An 8,540-nucleotide genomic window follows, 5' to 3' on the forward strand; every position below is an offset into this window, starting at 1 on the left:
TAGCTAAGAAGTACTTCAAGTATAGCTTTTAGACAAATATAAAATTAAAGCAATTTAACAAGTCTAGCATTTCAAATTAATTTTTATATTCTTAAGTTAATTTCATGATGTCATAGAAGCATCAGAACAAAAGAAAATGGATACTACACAAGACCATTAACTCCTTACATACAAATCCAAAAAATTCCAATGTATCCAAAAACATACATGTGTGTACATACACACAGTTAATCACTCATTTCCTTCCTTCATTAATAAACTTATCCAAGTACATTTCTCTGAAGTCACCTATCACTTGGGTAATTGGCTCCTGTTATTTTAGAGTGGAGACACTTGCTAGTTCCCATGGCACTCTGATACCTGCTAGTTCCCATGGCACTCTGATGTGATTTTTGAGGTTGTAAATGCCTCACAATTAACAAAGCCTCTTTTATTATTTTGAGCTCTCTCTCTCACTGCCTTTGTTTTCCATAGAAGACAAAATGACAAGGTTTTTAAAATGCATTTTCTTATTTTCTGCAATATGTATTTTTAAATCACACTGACAGTTTTATTCCACAGCGAACCGGCAATTGCTAAGCTCTCACGAACAACCCTATCCCAACAAAATCGCTCACGGAAGAGAGGTTTAAGGAGACAAATTTCAGCTTTGCACTTCAGAGAGGTTGTAATAAATCATGGTATGGGAGGAGGAAAACAAATATAAAAATGATGAAATGTGCCTTGTTAGGAGTATGTTTTTAATCAGTATTTTCATAGGCAGGTGCAATTCTCAAAACCTTCCCTCTGCGGGGCCGTACTTTATGAAGTTCACACGCCATTTTTTTTGTAGAATCGACACCTATTCTCTCTTTTGCACCTACTGCTCTTCACAAGGGGAAGAATTCCAAATCTGGACCGTTTCAGGGGACACCTAATCTTTCCACAGTGGGGCTTCTCCCAGTCTTCCTTCCTACTGAAGGATTTGTTTGTAAGTACATGTCAGCCTTAAAGCAATGGGACAGCTTCCTGAATTACTTAGAGCTAGCTACAATTTACCAGCCTCTGAAGTGGCATTAAAGCAATGTTCATTTTTTAATGAGTATTAAATTTACTTTTAGCCAAACCCTCTAGCTGACAATGAAGTGTTCATTGGGCTTGCTATTGGCTCTCTCTTCCGTAATTACTCTACTGCCGGTGATTACTCTATCTTTCTCTTTGGATGCAGAAGCTTAATATGTTTGAGTCTTATACTTAATTTCAAAAGTAGAAACAGCAGTAAAACTCTCCAGATTTCAAGTCTCTGAGTAGGGTCTCTCCTCAATTATGAAACAAATCCATATGGTGTAATGGAAAGAACCTGGGCTGTGGTAGAAAAATCCAAGTTTGAATACTGACACTACCGTGCCTATCAGAGGTTGGTAAACTACCACCTGTGCACAAAATCCAGCCCTCACCTTTTTGGCGACACCTGTTAGCTAAGAATGGATTTTATATTTTTAAATAGTTGAGGAAAAATCAATAGAAGAATAATATTTCATGATGCAAAAATTATATGAAATTCAAATGTCAGTCTACAAATCAAATTTCACTGGAAGACAGCCACACTCATTCATTTATGTATGGGCTATGGCTGTTTTCATGTTACAACAGCAGAGTTGAGTAGTTGCAACAGTGACCTAGATGCAACAGTGACTGTGTAGTCCCTAAAAGCCTCAAATATTTACTATCTGGCCCTTTACAGAAAGTTCACCTATGCCTGATTCAAATATTTGATTGATTGTAGGCACATTGATTTACTCTCAAAGCCTCAATGGCTTCATCTGTAGAAATGCATCAATAACAGTTACATCACAGAGCTGTTGTAAAGAACAAATGAGGTACCTAATTTTTCAGTATTTAGAAGTCTCATTGTTAAAAAAGTAAAGACAGAATTGCTGGTTATTAGCTGTTTTGCTCTATTAGTAGTACTTGTCCTTCTACAAATGTTGACTGAATTTAATTTTAAGTACATGATGTATGATCTATTAATATTTAACACATTTATTTATAATAGATATGATTTAGAAATAGGCATTTAAAATCTTATACAAATACTTATTGGATATCTATTATAAATCAATGTACTGATCTCTGAAGACAGATTATATAAAAAATGAAACTCCTCCATTCTTTCAAAATGTCTTTGGTAAAAATTCTCAAAGACACATATACATGTGTAATTTTTCTACTTGATCTTTTTTTTTTTGATGTATCTATGTGTTCTTTTTAATTGTTCCCAGATCCCCAAATGGAGACAAAGTAAATCCACATTCTTCAAACATATTTGGGCTCCATCAACAATTGCATATAAAATAAAAGGAAAAATCAAGATATTTATTTGACTAATCAAACATAAATTATGTTTACCTGTATTACAATGTTTAGTAGTTTAAGAAGTTAAGTTTTCCACCTTGAATTTTACCCTCCAAACTGGTTTTTGGATAAAAATCCAATAAAGATTTATCTTCTGACAGGACGAAGGCATTTGCCATGCTGCTAATGAAGGAAGAAATAGAGGAAATCTATTTGGTTATTTCCTGATTCTTGTCCAAAAGCAATTGCCTCCTACTGTGGTCTGTTCTTAGTGTTCAAACAGTGCTGGTCCAAGTCCAAACCTTCAGTCTATTTTGATCTAGGAGAGCTAACCTCTTTGATGTGTATCAGTGACTTCTAAAGTGCTGTGCCAGGTTTAATCAAAGGTACATAGCTTCAGCAAAAATAAATGACGAGAAATGATCACAGTGCCACACGCAGGGTTTTTAAGCAGCCTCCAGACTTTGCTGTGCTGGGCCTCCTCCTCAGAGGACAAATGCAGGAACCCCAGCGGGTCTCTCTCAGATGAAATAATTGCAGAAAACAGAACAAAGGAAGCAGGACGATATTCTCAAGCCCTCCAATTTCACTGTGCAACCGGTATTCCTCTGGCTGCTGTGGCTGAAGCCCAGCTCGGCTCTGCGGGACACTATCAGTGAGTGTAGGAACCAAGAGTGCGGACCCTGAGCCCGGCATCAGGATCTTCAGGGCCTCCAGGGAGAGGGAGCTGGACAGGAACGTTGGTACTGGCATTACCGAGCCTACCCTAGCTGCAGCCAAGCGCGTGGTTACTTAGTGGCCTTTTTAGCTATACATCCAAACACAGGGATGGCAGTCTGTTTCCAGATGAACCACAACACAATTAAGGAGCAAAAAAACCTTTTCAGCTTTCTGCTGATTCTGTCACTGCAGGGTGGTGTTTCCCAAGCATTTTAAATCTCTCACCTCTAAAATTTTTTTAGACATACATACATATGCATGTCTTCTTGCCATTTCATATAAAGTACATAATATACTATAATAATATATTGAATGGTAAATTCTTATATGATCTAATACATTCTTCCATTCCCCAGTGTATCATTTTAAGCACTTCCAGAGGTCTACATGCTATATTTGGAGATCACTGCTCTATTATCTAGACAAATTAGAAGTTAGGGTTGTTTTCTGAAAAGTCCACCAAAATTTTAAAAATCTAAAATCACAAGACTATTCATTTTTCAGGATAGCCTGTGATTGAATGCAATTCTATTTGACTTCTCTACCAGATTTGATCCTGTTAATCACCCTTGTAAAATTCCTTTTTCTCTGCACAAGAGTCAACCCCCATCCCCATCCCTCCCATGATCTCATCCTATCACATGGCTTTAAATATCATAAATATTCTGACATCTGCCAAAGGTTTATCTCCAGACTGGGCCACTCCCTTCAATTATAGATTCACATATCCCCTTTAACTTTATATATCTAAAACCAAATTTCTTGTTTTCCCCATGAAGCTGCTCCTCTCTTAGTCCTTCTCAACTCAGTACAGACAGCCCCTGACTTACGATGGTTTTCCTTACAATTCTGACTTTATGATGGTGCAGTAGCGATACATATTCAGTAGAAACCATAGGTCGAAGTTTGAATTTTGATCTTTTCCCGGGATAGCAATATGCAGTACGACACTCTCTTGCGATGCTGGGCAGCCACAGCTCCCAGTCGGCCACAGGGTCACAAGGGTAAACACCTGTTAGTCTACAGCGCACGTGTTGCCAGGTGATTTCATTCAACTGCAGGCTAATTATAAGAGTCTGAGCACATTCAAGGGCAGCCAGGCTAAGCTATGATGTTCGGTAGGCGAGGCTTATTAAATGCATTTTCAACTTAGGATGGGTTTATCCGGGTGTGACCCTATCATAAGTTGAGGAGCATCTGTAAATGCAACTACATCCCACCACATGCTCAGACTAAAAGTAGACTTATCTGTAACCTTCCACTTCCTCTCACACCTTACAAAAGCAAATCTTATCTGAACACTTTAAAGATATGAACACACTTTCTATTACCTCTCTAGTCCAAGCCACCATCATCTCTCACAAGAATTATTGCAACAACCTCCTACTGATCCTCTTTACCCCTCTATAGCTTGTTTTTAAAACACAAAATTCCAGAACAGACTGTTTAAAAACGAAAGCTACGTCAGGTCAATTCTTTGCTTAACATTCTTCAGTGACTTCCCATCATACTCAGAGAAAAAGAAAGGGGTCTCACTCCTCCTATCTTTTGGAATCTCACCTTGTATATTCTCAATTCTCTCTGCTCTAGCCTCTTGCTTTTTCTAGAATTCACTGGGAAACCTCCTACCTCAGGACATTTGCACTTCCTCTTCTGTCAGATGGTCTTCTTACTTCTTCACCTGTTTCCTGTCTTGGCTCAAATGTCTCAGCCTCAGTGAGTCCCTCCCTGACTACCCTATTTCCAACAGCAAATCACTCTACTCACCCCATGTCATTTTCCTACTTTCTTTTCCTCCATAGCACATCTCACCATCTACAAACTGCATATTTTATTTAGTTATTTACTTTCTGTTTCTCTTGCCTAGAATGTAAACTCTGTGAGGGCGAGGATTTTTGTTTCATTCACTGTTGTATTCCTAACGCAAGGGACAGAGCCTGGAACATAACAGCTCCTCCAAAAAGATATCTCACTAAATGAATAAGTAGATACACATGAGCTACAAACGAAAAGGATATACACCAAAATGTGCTTATCTTTGCTGTCATCAAATTAACCATGATTTTAATCTTTTTATATATCTTGCCATAGGTTTTTTTTAAAAAATAAAGAACATATGTTATCTTTATCATTAGAAAAAGAGAAATGTCTTATTAAATGCATTTTAATGTTGAACAAAAAAGTATGAAAGAAACAAAAAGTAGAAAACAAAATTTTTTGTGCATAAATGAATATATCATAAATATATATAAATATATATGCATAAAGGGATAAAACCAAAAAAAAAAATAGATCAAAGTGCTAACAGATTGTCTTTAAGTGCCGAAACTATAGGTCATATTTTTTTATTCTATTTTATTTGCTTTTGTTAATGAGAATGCATTCCTTTATAATAAAATAAATCAACCTTTAGAATAAATTAGAGGTTAAATGGCTTGCCCTATAACCATATAGTAAATAAATGAAATGTCAATGATCTCAGCTATCGGTTACTTTCTTAATAAAACTTAATTGAAATTTAAATAAAACTTATGTTACAAAGTTTACTTCTTAAAGGAAACTTAATAGAAATGAGACGGTTGCTGAGGGTGTCCTCTGTGCTCCTCAGGGGCCACTCTCACAGTTCAGTCCCTCTTTGTGACATTCACATCAGAATGATGGAGTTTGAATACAGCCTCTGTGACCTTTCTGCTCATAGCACAAGGTTTTGGTTTGGTTTCTTGCTCAGGACAGAAAGGTAAACGTATCACTTTGGAGGAAGGGGATACTGGTTTAAAAAATTGTCCTCTCCCACTTGTTTTTAAAAAATGTCTCAAAAGGTAAATTTTGGTTGTTTATGATTTTTTTAATATTATAAAATGTGACCTCAGAATTGCATGCAATTGGAAGAAAGGAATGTAATAAATCGACTGCAATAAGAAAAGGAAAAAAAAGTCTTGATTATAGCTCTTCCTACTGTGCTCTTCAGAATAAAGAAGACAAACTGGTTACATGGTGGCACCCAGCCAATCTCTAACTAGAATCAATTGCTTTGCCAACAAGGAACACAAAAGATGTTTGTTTGTTTCCTGCAAAAGCACCTTTTCTCCAAGCTAACAAAACAGGAAATCAAGACAATTCCTTCTACTACTCCTTACTACTGTTTCTCTCCTCCCAGTGTTCTGAAACCTTTCTGGAAGAAGGCAAATCTGCATCTAATCCCAGAGGAAAAGGAGACTTTTCACTTCACAGCATGATCTCTTCATTATAGCTGTGTGACCACAGCATGCGATGGTTCCAAAAGACAGTAGCCAATATTATAATTATCTACATAAAACAATTCACTGGGTAGCCTTTGTTTTTTGAAGTTTTTTATTTGTGTACAGTCTTTTAACTCAATGTGATATGGACAGATTTAGGGAAAGAAAGAAGGGCGGAATCTGAGTTTAGCTGGAAGGAGCCAATTTTGGGAGGGGGAGCAGGGAGGGGAAAAAGGAGAGAAAGCTCTCCTCCTTCAACTTCTCTCCTGACCTTTATCTCCCCTTCACTAACCACCAGAGGGTTAGAGTGAAAGTGAAATTGAAAAAAGCATCGCAGGGTAATATAGCCTCTCCTCTCCCTCTCTTTTTCTCTCTCCCCTTTCCTCACCATTCCAAAAGGATGTGTTTGTGTGTGTGTTTGTGTATGTGTGTGTGTGCGCGTTTGTCTGTTTTAACCTTTCTTGTGGTCTCAGCCTTTGCCCTTTTTCTTGGCACCATTCGGTTTATTTTCCTTCTTCCTCTTCAATTTACAGCCCTTTTTGAGGTTTTTCATCACTCCTACATTCCAGACCTCAGAGTCCCCAATAAGCCTTCTGGTTCTGAAGAGCCATTACCTTCATCCACAACGCCAGCAGGCATTTGTGTATCACCTGGGAACCTCTCAAACATTTATGACATTCTTTCTGTGGCAAAAACATATATTCTGGATGCCAAATTGTCTACCTAGACAAACTTTTAGAGTACAGCCAGCTTGTAATTTGGAGATGTGCATTGTATTTTTAAAGAATCCACAAAAAAGAACTAGATATTCAGCGTAAAAGTGACAAAGATGTATATAAATCACTGGAGAAATCAAGGTCCCCCCCAAAAAACATTTGGAACCAATGATTATTTTATTATTTGTGACTAGATGGAAATGGAAATGTAAGTAGTGGACATGTGTTTCTCCATAAAGAGTTTTTATTTAGATTTCAGATATGGGTTTAGGACACGAAAATAGTCATTGTGTAGATCTGAAATAATATTTTCTTTCTTTTTTTTTTGTATACTTTGAAATGGGCCATAATTGCTATCTGCAGAAACCTGAAATGGATTTAAATCAGTTTTCAGGTGGGTTCTGGAACAATAAAAGCTTTTCATTTTTTGTATGGGGAGAAAGGATTTTAAGAAAGGAAATATTTATTTCATTGGCTAGAAAAAGAACACTCATATACTAAAATTAAATCTATTTAATGTAGAATATCACCTAACCCTAGAATGTACCTTTGGAAAGACACTATAATTTAGTATTTGAGAAATTACTAATCTCAAATTAATCTAAAATATAACTAGTCCCAAAGTTTAAATAAATAAGATGCTTTACAAAACATTACGTGATGATAATTGATGTTTGAAGTGAAATTTAGAAGCACTTTATGATTTTGATTATATTACATTTAATAATGTTTTGTTTTGAATGTATTTAATTTAATTCGAATTCTTTGAGGTTGAAAATATATTAACAGATTGTTACAAAATTTCTGCCAATGAATATAAAGACTAAACAAAATATGCCCAGGTGCTATTTTTATTTTCTTTTGTCTTTGCTAATGTACTCACCTATTACACTTTGCTAATGTACACCGTATTATACATTTTTCACTTCACTGACCCATAGGCAACTCAAACTTAACATCCCTAAGGCAGAGCAACTCTTCATGTTTTTCTTAACTCGTATTTTGCATGTTGGTGACTAGCACCTTTTTCCACCTGTATGTCTAATCCAGACACCACAAAGTGGCTCTTCATATCGTCCCTTAATCTCACATACAATCACATCTCTCTCCTCTTCCTCATCCCCCCTGCTATCATCTGCAATCCAGTCCTCATCACTTTCCTTTGTATAACTTTAATAGCTTATCTGCTGTCTTTGCCTCAAGCCTTGAGCCTCCCTACCCATCCTAAACACAGCTGCCAGAGTGGTATTCTAAGGAAATCGGATCACATACCTCGCTTAACATTCTTCACCACTAACTCCTCTTTACCTTTGGGCTGGAATCCAAACTACTTAACATGGCTTATAAAACTCTTCCACATGTGAGCCTTGTGTTCTGCCTCTTGTTTCAGCAGCTCATAATCCATAGTTGTGCTATATGGTAGGATAGCCACTAGCCGTAAGTGGCTGCATCAATGCCATTTTAAATTAATTAAAATATGAAAAAAAAATTAACAATTCTATTCCTCAGTTTCACTTATCACATTTAAGGA

Source organism: Propithecus coquereli, unplaced genomic scaffold (assembly GCF_000956105.1).
Source record: "Propithecus coquereli isolate 6110/MARCELLA unplaced genomic scaffold, Pcoq_1.0 Scaffold131, whole genome shotgun sequence".
Lineage (NCBI taxonomy): Eukaryota > Metazoa > Chordata > Mammalia > Primates > Indriidae > Propithecus > Propithecus coquereli.